Here is a 12,767-nt window from a genome sequence, read left to right as displayed (position 1 = left end):
GGAGTAATGATAAAGACTACTCATGTGCTAAGGATATGGATTCCTTTGGAAAATATAAGCCATCTTCTCAATACTTCTGAACAAGTAGTAAGGGATGTTTATCATCCTCACCTTGGTAAAATGCATGAGGAGCCTAGTGTGATAAGTGTACAGCCTGGAGAATCTTCCCTCACAAGTGAAATACTTCATGATGATTTTCATCATGGGGACATACTTTTTCTCAAGAAATCTGAAAGGAAATAGTCTCTTCACCTCATTTCTATACTGGGGTTTGATATAAGGTTCATAGTAGTACTCATCCAGATCCTGGCGCTTGAACCATTTCTCCCCTACATTAGGAATCCTAGTGGCATCTGAAATGATGGAAGATGAAATGGTGAAAGTTACCCCAGCAAGAGTCACCCTATTGTCCTGAAGATGGGTTGCAAAAAGTCTAGTGAGCTCCGGGTGATATTGAACTCTCTCTACCTATTCACATAATTCATAGCAGCCAAGGTATCTGAAACATGTGACAACCAACTCAAAGGCCTACAATTCCCTAAGGTTTGATGGCTCTTCTCTAATAATCCTGCCTCCCTTGTGTGGTTTTCTCGGTTGCATGGCTCTATCTGCTGAAGTGTCACTGCCTGTGTTCTCCTCCTCATAGTCTCGGTCTTCCAGGTCCATGTTTGCAAGGTTGAGGTGTATGGAAATGAGGAATGAGGGGATAGAAGATGAGCTTGTGGCTAGGAAATGAATGGAGGAGTAGGAAATGAGAGGGAGGGTTTTGTTTGCTTGAGATTTGCTCTTGGGGAAGAGGGACAAAGGGGAATGTGAATGATATGGAATAGTGGTAAAGGGGAAAAAGGGATAGGGTGATAGTGAAACAGGGATAGGGGAATTTTAGGACTGTAGGGTTGGGTTCTAGGATGAATAGTAAGGATTTAGGGTTTAAGCATCATTAGGGAGATTTTAGGGTTTGAGATTAAACATGGAAAACGATGCTTATAACTTAGATTTGCAAATCAAAACCAAGGTGAGGGATATCTACTTACCTATGATGATGGAAAGTAAGAGCAATTTTGATGTTTGCTTGAGGGTTTGGAGGTTTTTGGGCTCTCCTGCTAAAATTGCAACGCCAGTTTCCGAAAGCGCAGCACCAGTTTGCTTCAGCCAAAAGCGCAGTGCCACTCTGCCAAAAGCACAGCGTCGGGCTTTCTTCACTCTAACTCACTCAATCTTGTCTTCTTTTCTCACCTTTTCACTCCTTGCTTGGCAAATGAAGATAATTAATTTGAAAATGAAATGTGAGGGCTTAAATAGGAATGACTTTTGATTTTTCACTTGAAAAACCCACTTTTCTAATGTTTCTTGTTCTTCTTTAAAACTTTGTTTTAATGCCTTTTTCTTCCTTATGTCTTTTCAGATGGATAAATGCTCAATTTGACTTGATTCTTGCAGTGTTCTTTGTCTTTCAACAAGGAGAAATGCGCTGGTGTAGCTGAGATCAATTACTACATATAGGGACTTAAAATTACATATGAAATACAAATAAACTTAAAATATTTTGTTTTCACCTCAAAAACATGTTTTTGAGGTGAAAATTACATTAGTTTAAAAGATAATAACTCAATAGCTATGACTTACAAACCATCATGCTTGTTTTATCAATCATCCTCATACCCTTCCTAACCTTTATTTACACTTTAAAATCAAACTTTTGACCTTTGTGGTGAAATCCTAAGACCTAATGAAATCATGCCCTAAGACCTAATGAAATCATGCCCTAAGACCTAATGAAATCATGCCCTATGACCTAATGAAATGATGACTGCAGATTGATCATGAAACCATAACTGAAGACAACCTGAAGAAGGATCAACAAGTATACTCTATGAGGGAAAAATTTAGATTTTCTGAAGAGAGGACAACCATCAGTGGATCAGTATGTCATGACCTAATGGAATGATGCAAAATTTTCAGTATGGGACCCCTAAAATGAAAATGCAAAGAGCGAATTTTGATCCCTGATGGAAGTATGCAGATACTGACACTAACGTTGGCCTTATTGGGGATGGAAACTCCTCGGAGGTTCCAAGAACACCTAGACCAAGTGCCTCATCCATTGGGCAATACGGTCAAAACCAAAAAAGTGAAAAATGACTCAATACAACTGAAAAGAGACTCTCAACCAAACTGACTCAAAACTTGACCATAAACCAAATCAACCAAACTTGACACTAATAATTCAAAATTTATAGCCTTCACTTTAGGCCCCAAGCTCAAATGACAATGTACCTGAAAATTTGCAAGGAAAATCAAATTGGTATATACAATGAAGGTGAAGTAACTTCGGGGAATAGTCTCAAAAAGTAGTAGTGCATCAGGAGCCTACCATTCACTGGCCCTCTTGAACAAGCCTAACCATCCATTTCCTTTAACAAAAAGGCATTCTGTCCTTGATAAGCTAGATTTTGTACGGTCCTTTCCATAGATTGTCAAACTTACCATGCTTTCCCTTTTCTTCCTTATGTGCATCCCACTGCAGCACTACATCCTCCAGCTGAAACTTTTCTTCTTTGTTTTTGCAGTCATAAATCTTATTTATTTTCTCTTACAACCGAAAAGTGTTTTGGGAATCCTCTTCCCATGTTTGTAGAAGGTGAATAATTTGATTAATTCTGCACTGAATATCATCCTCTTCGTTGCCAGCTTCCTGTAGTAATCTCATGACCTGGACTACAAGTGATGTAGGAAATACAGTATCAGTACCATAAACCAACTCAAAAGGTGACATACCTATGGATTTCTTGCTGCTCACTCTGTCGGTCCATAAGTCATTAAAAATATTTTGATGTCAATTCTTCTTATTTGCCTCCAACATTTTCTTGATTATATTCACCAAGGACTTATTTGATGACTCAGCCAATCCATTGCCCTGCGGGTAGTATGTTGTGGAATGACCCAATGTAATATTGTACTTGTTGCAAAACTCCACCATCTTCTTGGACATAAATGTTGCTGCATTATCTGTTATAATCTTGTGAGGGCAACCAAAATGAGACAAGATATTAGATTCTAAAAATTGGATAGTTACTGTATCCATGGCTTGCCTTGTCGGAATGGCCTCAATCCACTTGGTGAAGTAATTGGTAGCTGTCAAGATCCATCGGTGCTGTGCTGATGATATAGGATGGATTTCCCCTATGAAATCAAGTCCCCACTGTTGGAAAGGTGCATTTACTTCAACTAGTTTCAAAGGAAGAGGAAGCAACTTCCTTTTTCCTTGAAAAACTTGGCATTCATAGCAGCTCATTACTGTCTTATACAAATCTGAAAACAAAGTCAACCAATAATATCCTGCTCTCAACACTTTGTTAGTTGTTGTTTTCCAAAACAAATGACCACCACAATCACCTCTATGAAAATTATTCATTACCTGCTGAGCTTCATCTTCAACCAAATAATTAAGAAGAACTCCTCCCGAATAAAGAGCACTGTTTAAAATGCAAAATTTTGCAGACTTGAGTTTAAGTGATCTACCTTTACTTCTTGACATTCCAGGAGGAGGCGAAAGATGTTGAAGAACATAAACTATATCAGAATACCAAGGTGATTTGAGAAACATTTCTGATACCTGAATGAGCGAGCCACCATATTCATCCTCCGACATTGCTGCAATGAGATTTATGTCTAGAGCATGCAGATTTGATTCAGCCATTAGTTTTTCCAAGCCTTGTCCCTTGATCAGTTTGGTGGGTTTAATCTCTAAATCATATTCCAACATTGCTGCAATCCACTTACCTCTTCTTCCCTCCGGATCAGTTTGCATCAGAACATCCTTCACTGTTGCAGTAGGAACATATGCTATGATATGTGAATGTAGAATGTATACTCTGAAATCTTTCAATGCTTTTATGAGATCTAGTGCTTTTTTTTCACATACCATAGCATATGTTCCTACTAAAGAAATTGCAAGGCAGCATCTTGAATAGTCCTACTAAAGAAAGCAATAGGTTTCTCCACTTGATCCCTCTTTTGCATCAATACCGTGGCCATGGTTTGTTCGGATGCAAATGAAAATATAGTGAAATAATGAGTATAATCAGGACTAATCAAGACTGGGGCTGTGGTCAAAGCAAAGTTTACCAAATTAAATGACTTCATGGCATCCTCAATCCATTTTACAACACTATCCTTCTTCAACATATTAGTTATTTCACGTAAATGTTCTGACAAGTTTGGTATAAATCTGCGTAAGAAATTCATCTTACCGTTGAAAGCTTGGATCTCCTTTTTATTGCGCGGAAAATATATATGCTAAATGACCTCCACCCTTGAGGGATCAATGTGAATACCATCTTCAGAAATGATATGACCAAGGAGCTTACCCTCGTCCATGGAAAAAATACTTTTCTTTAGGTTGAGAGAAATCTCGAAACCATCTTCAGAAATGATATGACCAAGGAGCTTACCCTCGTCCATGGAAAAAATACTTTTCTTTAGGTTGAGAGAAATCTTGAACTTTCTACATTTCTGAAAGACAATCCTCAAGTGGTGCAAGTTCTCATCATAAGAACTAGAAAATACCATCAAATCATCTAAATAAACAACCAAGAAAACATCCTTCTCATTAACAAAAGCTATGTCCATCCCCCACTGAAAAGTGGCTCTAGCATTCTTCAATCCAAATGGCATTTTGGCATACTGAAAAGTTCCCCAAGGTATTGTGAAGGTAGTTTTGTCTTCATTTTTTCATGCACCAAGATCTGATTATAGCCTGAGTAACCATCAAGTAGTGACATCTGTGATTCTCCAACTACTCTTTGCAGAATATGGTCCATATTTGGAAGTGGTTAATTATCCTTTAAGGATATTTTGTTGAGGTTCCAGAAATCTATGCACAACCTTATTTCTCCAGTCTTCTTTCATACCGGGACCAAATTCAAAATCCAATCAAAAAATCTGATTGGAACAATGATGTCAGCTTTAAACAATCTATTTACCTCTTTCTCAATGGATGGCAATAGCTTTGGATTGATCCTTCTCAACTTCTGTCTGAAAGGCTGTTGATCCGGGTTGATAGGAATAGTATGCTAAATTATATCCTTGTCATACACCTTCAAATCTGAATAATCCCACATAAAAACATCAGAAAATTCAGAAAGTAATCTAACATACTTGACTTTTACCTCGGGAGACAATGATTTTGATAGCTTTACAAGCTTGGTCTTGTTAACTGTTCCAAGATTGAGATCTTCAACTCCTTTGTCGGTAGGAACCAAGCTCGATTTTCTTGCCACATCATCCTGATCAAAAATCTCCTCTAAAGGTATGAGACCTCTAGGAATAATGTTATCCTTCAGCTGTAATACCTCCACCTGATTCACCTCAATCTCCTGTTCATCGGAATCACAATCATCATCAATGGAAGCATTCTTGAACTTTCATTCATTCTACAAAAAGGCATTGATTTCATTATCATCCCAAAACACTTGCCAATCCCTCAAATTATCTGGAACAGCAGGTTGATGTTTGACATGAATTTCAAACTTGTTGCTGGAGTTCATTGGGATCTTCAAATTGCTTTCTGCAGTGGCGAGTGAATCTGCAATAATGTTTTGAGTCTGGGGTACAACTGTCAAGGTATATTCAAGAAACATTCTCAAAATATCTAGGGCCGCATTTATGTAGGCTCTCATCCGCAGATGCTTTGTTTGATATTCTCCCTTTACCTATTTGATTACGAACTTTGAATTATCACAGACAAAAATCCTTTTCGTATTCAGTTTCTTCAAAATTTTAAGACCTGTAATCAAAGCCTCATACTCCGCTTCATTTTTAGAGGAATCAAAATCCAACTTGTAAGAACATACTCTAACAGTACTTGGGACTTTGGTAGGTTGGAAAGTAGGGCTATGAATCCAAATTCCTATACCAGCACCGTCCTTACCCACAACACCATCGAAGTCCATGCTCCAAATGTCGGCTTCATCTTCTAGATGCTGAAATTATGTTTCCTTCTCTACGTTACCTTGGTTGATTACTTCATTTTTCTACTCTTCACTAACCTTTTGCTGCTATGTAGGCTGCTCAGAAGAACCTGCTAGTTTCTCTTTTTCTTGATTAAGGACTACCCTAAAATTCTCATAAATTTCTAGTACATCATCTACTTCTACAAGCTGAATATCTACATCATTTAATCCACTATCAGAGTACAAAACAAATGATTCTAAATCAGTATGTACAACATTTATTGGATGATTCATAGGCTTCTCTGTACTAGTGATCATGTATTTCGTTTTCTTTTCCCAGTACAACTTCCTCAATTGACCGAAAACAGGGATGGTAGCATAAGAGAAGTCAAGTTTTAAAGTTCCCTTGAGTTTAGCACCCCGCGATCTAGACAAGAGCATACCGAATCAAGGTAGTATATCAGCAACAACCACATCCATCAAAACATTTTTGGCTAGGATTTGATTTAAAGATGCCACCAGATCTTTGATAAGACTAGTGCAACAAACTCTATCGGAGTCAAAGGAGTACAAATCATGATATTTCCGGGTAATATCCAAGCCCAACTTCTCCATAATAACTTTAGGCATCAAATTGTGAGAAGCTCTGGAAATAAAACTTGGCATTATGGAGAATGTACTCATGTAGTCTAAGACTCAGATAAAAGGAAGAGACTTCACTATCTTCAAGGTGACCTTCTATGGTTGGGCTAAAAATGAATTCAGGATGATCATCTTCGACATTTACCATGTCTAACAAAGGATCTATTTGCAAAATTCTAGATACATGGTGTTTATAATTGCTATTCTTTACCAACTCAGTCAAATGAATGGACACTTTAATTTAGCAATTTCACTTTCTAAATTGAAGCATGAAACTTTTTCTACCTCTTTGATAGCAATTTCCTTCTTTTCTACTTGCTCTTTCACTGCATTTTGCTGATTGTTCCTCTCGTTTGCAATGATATTTGGTGATGGTACTTTGCTGGAACTCGAATCAGCAGGCTCTTTCCCTTTCTTCTGAATGTTTGAGGAGTCATTCTTTGATTGCACATCCTTTCTTTTCTAAATGGGATTGATTGGTACATCTCTGCTCCTCAAAGAATACTTCCTCTACTATGTTGTCAAAGCATTCATATAACCTCACTGAAAATCATCAGAATCAACCTCCAAAACTGCATCGTTTGCTAATATGTAATCTTCATCACTTTGAATGTCTGGAACCTCTACATATTCTTCATCTTCTGTCAGAAAAATGGGCATACCATTAGTAGTGAAAAAATGGTTTGCTTCAATTACTGGATCATTGTCATCTTCTTCTTCCATTCCCTGAACATAATTCTGTTGCAAAGGAGTTCTAATCTGTTGTTGTTATGCTGGTTGGTCCAGCGCCTTTTGTTCTCTCTGCTTGATCTGGAATTGGGGCTGTTGTTGTCCTCTTAAATTCGGATTCCTGATTGGTGGTTCAAGTCAATCCATGATGGTCAGCTAGTCAACCATCCTCTCCACTATTTGGATCAAAGTATCCATCTTGACATCTAAGGTAGATGCTTCCTCCTTTATGGTCACTCTCTTTTCAGATCTCATTCTTGCTCTTTCAACCAACAAATTTGCTTCTACACTCACAGTGTTCTTCTGCATGTCTTCTAGTGTGGTGGGATCACATTCCCATAACTGATATGCCATATCAGTATCGAAACCGTTTGGAAGCTTGAGAAAATCTAACCCCTCCAGTGGTTTAATGTTGGCCAAAATAAAATTATATACTGCATTAAACCTCACACAATAATCTTGCACACTTTCACCGACATTCCCTTTTATATTTTCATACTTGGACAAAATTTGAAGTGGATTCCTCTTTACCTCCCACCGATCCAGGAATTTCCTATGGAGGACTGGTAAAGTAGTGATAGAGGCCGCAGCTAAAGCTCTGAACCATTTTCAAACTTCACCTTCAAAACTTTGTACAAACAATCTCATAGTCACATCTTCTATCTCTACCTCATGGAGGTTAAAGAAGTCATTCATGTTATCAACATGTTGTTGAGCTGTAATGCTTTGAGTAGCATCAAAGAGAGGTATTTCACTTTGGTAATCAGTGGGCATAGCACCAAGATTCTGAGGTAAAACAAGGGGTGCATACCGGGTAGCCATGACTCGAGGTGGATTTAAAACAACGATTGGACCACTAGGGGTTGTTGGAGTAGTTGATGGAGAACTAGGAGCAATAGGTGTTTGATGGGATATGATAGGTTGAAGGGGAAATGTAGGTATAAAAGGAGGTTGGGAATGAACTTCAGAGGTTGACGGGAATAATGATGAACTGAGGGTAGTGGACACCGGTTTAGAAAACTCAGGGGTCTTAACAGTAGTAAGGGATGATTAAAGGGAATTTAGGATATACTCATTGATTGACTGGTTTGCCTTTTGAACTTTGAGATTTGTAATAAGCTCTGGGTCTAGAACTATATCATCAAGTGCACTTTTAGATTTGGTTCTAAATAGAGAAAGGTCAAATGAAAAATCAATAGGGAGATATTCTAAGAACAACGACTCATCCAGGCATGAATCTACTTTTATCGAAGGTGTTAAGCTGACTAAACTTTCTTGTCTTTTGAGTCTTCTTGAAATCAAGTTAGGATTATCACCTACCGGTGCGGGATTTGGATCTGGATTGGCCCTAGTGTACTTTCTTGAAGTCAGTGTGCTCAAATTTCTAAGTTTTCTATATTGCTTTACAACTTTCTATTTCAGCCTAGTAAATTCTAAAACTCATCATCCAAAAGTTCAAGAATTTAAATGAAACATATTACTGGGGTGATTAGAATTTCATTCCCCAGTATGGTTGCCACTATGTTATCACCTGGATTGAACCTCAGGCTGAAGAGAGGCAAACCAGGGTAACCACAAACCACGCTTAGCCAAGTAGCTAGCCCTACTAGGCCGGGAGAGGGCTCTCTCCATAAGGATCTCAACCAAGATGACTAGATCGGGAAAATAATTTTAGGCTAGGTATAGTAGCAAAAAGTTTTGATTGGATTTTGAAGGGGTTTTGCCGGATCAGGAGGAGCTGGACAGTTTAGGTCTAGGGAGCTAGGTCAGAATTGCAGGGTGTTCAATGGGGCAAGGTAGGCATAGGCTTTAGCACTCAAGGGGCTTGATGGGATGAGATGTTTTAGACTGATGAGAAGCTAAGAAGGGCATGTGAAAACAATGAATCCTTCCTAGACTTTAGAAAACATGAAATGGTGAATGTTTTCCCAAAGCAGAGCACTAATGCAATGAATTTTTCCTATCAAACTTGAAAACATTCAACTATAAGCAATGAAATGATTGATGGCATACATAAAACCTATAAACATATAATCACAGAAGAAGAACTATACTAAAACTCCATACCACAGGGATCCCATAAAAATAGCTGCAATTCTTATTAATCTCCTTCCAAACTGCTTACAAAGGTGTACGATCAAGGTCTGATCATCCAACCGAGTCCAACCCTTTACCATGAGAAAGAAGAAAAAGATATAGACATGATTTCAAGGGTCGAATCCCTAAGATGAGGAGCTAATATAACTAATACTGAACAAGAAACAGGAATATAGGCATCATCAACAACTTGCCTCTAAAAGTGAAAAATTGATTCATTTGAGCTCAAACTAACTTCTAAAGCAACGAATCTACCCTCTATCACTATTTATATATCATAATTACATGCCAAGTCATCATTTACAATAGTAAATAATCCACCATGACAAAGAATCCATGATTACAGTCAAAAAACTAGAAAAATAGTAACCCTGAGCAAAACTGCCAAAAACGCAGTGCCATTGGTCAAAAGCGCAATGCCACTTTTAGGTCCCTTTTGGAGGCCTTCCCGGCATCCAAATTGAGTCCATGATATATTGTTGTAAATATCTTCAAGTTTGTTTTCCAAAACAACTAGAATTTCTAAATTTGAAGCTCATTTGACCCCTCAAAACTTGATTCTCCCAAGACTGCTTCTGTGTGTCCAAAAAGTGGCAGCAAGGTCATTTTTAGGGTGTAATTTGACCTTTTGGTGGACCAGTTCTAACCCAAAAACTTTAAAAATTGCTAGAGTGCATGTCCTCATTGCTCTGAATCCAAAAATGTAAACCATTTATTCATTTGGTGCCCCTAGAAAAAGCGCAGTGCCAGTGGCACTTCACTTTTAGGCAGTTTTCGTCTGTATTGAAATCCAAAATTTGCTCAAAAATTGCCCAAAATTGGTGAGAAGCACCATCATCATGTGCTCTGATGAGCCAAGGAAGCTTCAACCAACATCCTAAGTCTATCCTCCTCCTTTTTTCCTTTCAAGGCCCGCCTTAGCCTAGTTTTCATTCTCTTGACCCTCATATTGCAAATCTTGTTTCGGGTCCTATAATGATAGGCCATGTGTCTGATCATCTGATTATCTCTGTTGGCCTTCTGTAGCAGCTTCTCAAGGTGCAAGTTGACTCTTTCAAGCCAAGTCTCCCTATCATCTTCAATCTCCTACTCAATAGGAGTCAAAGTGACTTGTGCTTCTTTGCCACTTTGTCGTTTCAACTTGAGCATTTCTAGCTCCATGAGGACTTGTTTGTCACTCAATTGTTTGTTTTCTTGCTCCAAGTATGTAATGACATATTTGGCCCTCTCCAAATTGTCCGCCAAAGCTTGCACTTGAGCTTCCCTTTCCCATATGATGATGTCTTTGATGGTTTCTTCGTCCTGAGCCTCTAAGTCAATGATTTCAACCCCATGATGAGTATAATGCTACTTCGGCTCATCATGCTCAGTCAAGTCAAAGTCCCTTTCCTCCTCATCATCAAGACTCTGATTTGGCATCTTTTCCTTACCTTTTTGCAGCTGTTGCACCTATACCTATTGTGTCGATGAAGAAGGAAAAGCCCCTCCCACATCCTTTAGAGCTAGCATTTGCCTATGAGCTAATGAAGAAGGCAAGGCCCCTTCCACATCCCATGGAGAAAACACTTGCTTGTCTGCTGCAAATAATCCCCTATGATATGTCATGTAAACGGGCACCCCAGTAGTTCTTGTCTCTTTGGCCTCCTCATCTGTTTTTACTTGGCTAGAAGGTCCTCCCGCTTCTTGAGACACTAGCGAAGAGATTTGAGCACCCCTGAAGATATCATGAGAAATAAAGGTCTCCCAAGAGATGTTAAGGAGACTGAGATGATGTAGCACAATGACCTTGATTAGGGAATAATGATAAAGATTGCTCATGTGATGAGGGTGTGGCTTCCTTTGAACAATATAAGCCATCTTCTTAATACTCATGAACAAGTAGTAAGGAACGTTTAACATCCTCACCTAGGTAAAATGCACGAGGAGCCTAATGTGATAAGTGTATAGCCTAGAGAATCTGCCCTCACAAGTGAAATACTTCATGATGATTTTCATCATGGGGACATACTAGTTCTCAAGAAATCTGAAAGGAAATAGTCTCTTCACCTCATTTCTATATTGGGGTTTGATATAAGGTTCATAATAATACTCATCCAGATCCCGGTGCTTGAACCAATTCTCCCCTACATTAGGAATCCTGGTGGCATCTGAAATGATGGAAGATGAAATGGTGAAAGTTACCCCAGCAAGAGTCACCCTGTTGTCCTGAAGATGGGTTGAAAAAAGTCTAGTGAGCTCTGGGTGATATTGAACACTCTCTACCTATTCACAGAATTCATAGCAGCCAAGGTATCTGAAACATGTGACAGGCAACTCAAAGGCCTACAATTCCCTAAGGTTTGATGGCTCTTCTCTGATAATCCTGCCTCCCTTGTGTGGATTTCTAAGCTACATGGCTCTATCTGCTGAAGTATCACTGCCTATGTTCTCCTCCTCATAGTCTCGGTCTTCCAAGTACATGTTTGCAAGGTTGAGGTGTATGGAAATGAGTAATGAGGGGATAGAAGATGAGCTTATGGCTAGGAAATGAATGGAGGAGTAGGAAATGAGAGGGAGGGTTTTTTTTTCTTGAGATTTTCTCTTGGGGAAGAGATACAAAGGGGAATGTGAATGATATGGAATAGTGGTAAAGGGAAAAAAGGGATAGGGTGATATTCAAATAGGGATAGGGGAATTTTAGGACTATAGGGCTGGGTGCTAGGATGAATAGTAAGGATTTAGGGTTTAAGCATCATTAGGGAGATTTTAGGGTTTGAGATTAAACATGGCAAATGATGCTTATAACTTATATTTGAAAATCAAAACCAAGGTGAGAGATATCTACTTACCTGTGATGATGAAGAGCAAGAGAAATTTTGAAGTTTGCTTGAGGGTTTGGAGGTTTTTGGGCTCTCCTGCTAGAAGCGTAGTGCCAACGCTTAGAAGCGTAGTGCCAGGACAAAAGCGGAGTGCATGTGTTAATTTGCACTAGGAAAATCAGGCAAAAGCGCAGCGACAGGTGAAAAGCGCAACACCAGGTGAAAAGTGCAACGCTGGTCTCCAAAAGTGCGGCACCAATTGATGAGCCTCATAAATGGGTAATTATATGAGCTCATTTTACCTCCTAACCTAGTCAAATCAACAATTCTCTTATCTTATTGTACGATTTTCTGATTATATTTATGCTTATAGAGTGAGTTGAGTTAGTTATGATGCCATGTGGTCTAACATGTATTTAATGTAGATTATTGATGGATTTCAAGGAAAAGGTCAAGGATCCAGTGGTCAAATGGCAGCAATAACTCGAAGTAGATAGAGGAGAGGACTTATAGGAGGGAATCTCCCTCATTTATTACTCCTCACTTT

The sequence above is a fragment of the Pinus tabuliformis genome, chromosome 6 (assembly GCF_031772625.1).
Source record: "Pinus tabuliformis cultivar Carrire ecotype Pingquan chromosome 6, CPIR1, whole genome shotgun sequence".
In the NCBI taxonomy this organism is placed as follows: Eukaryota; Viridiplantae; Streptophyta; class Pinopsida; order Pinales; family Pinaceae; genus Pinus; species Pinus tabuliformis.
The sequence above is the reverse complement of the archived record's forward strand: the minus strand, read 5'-3'. Positions refer to the sequence as shown.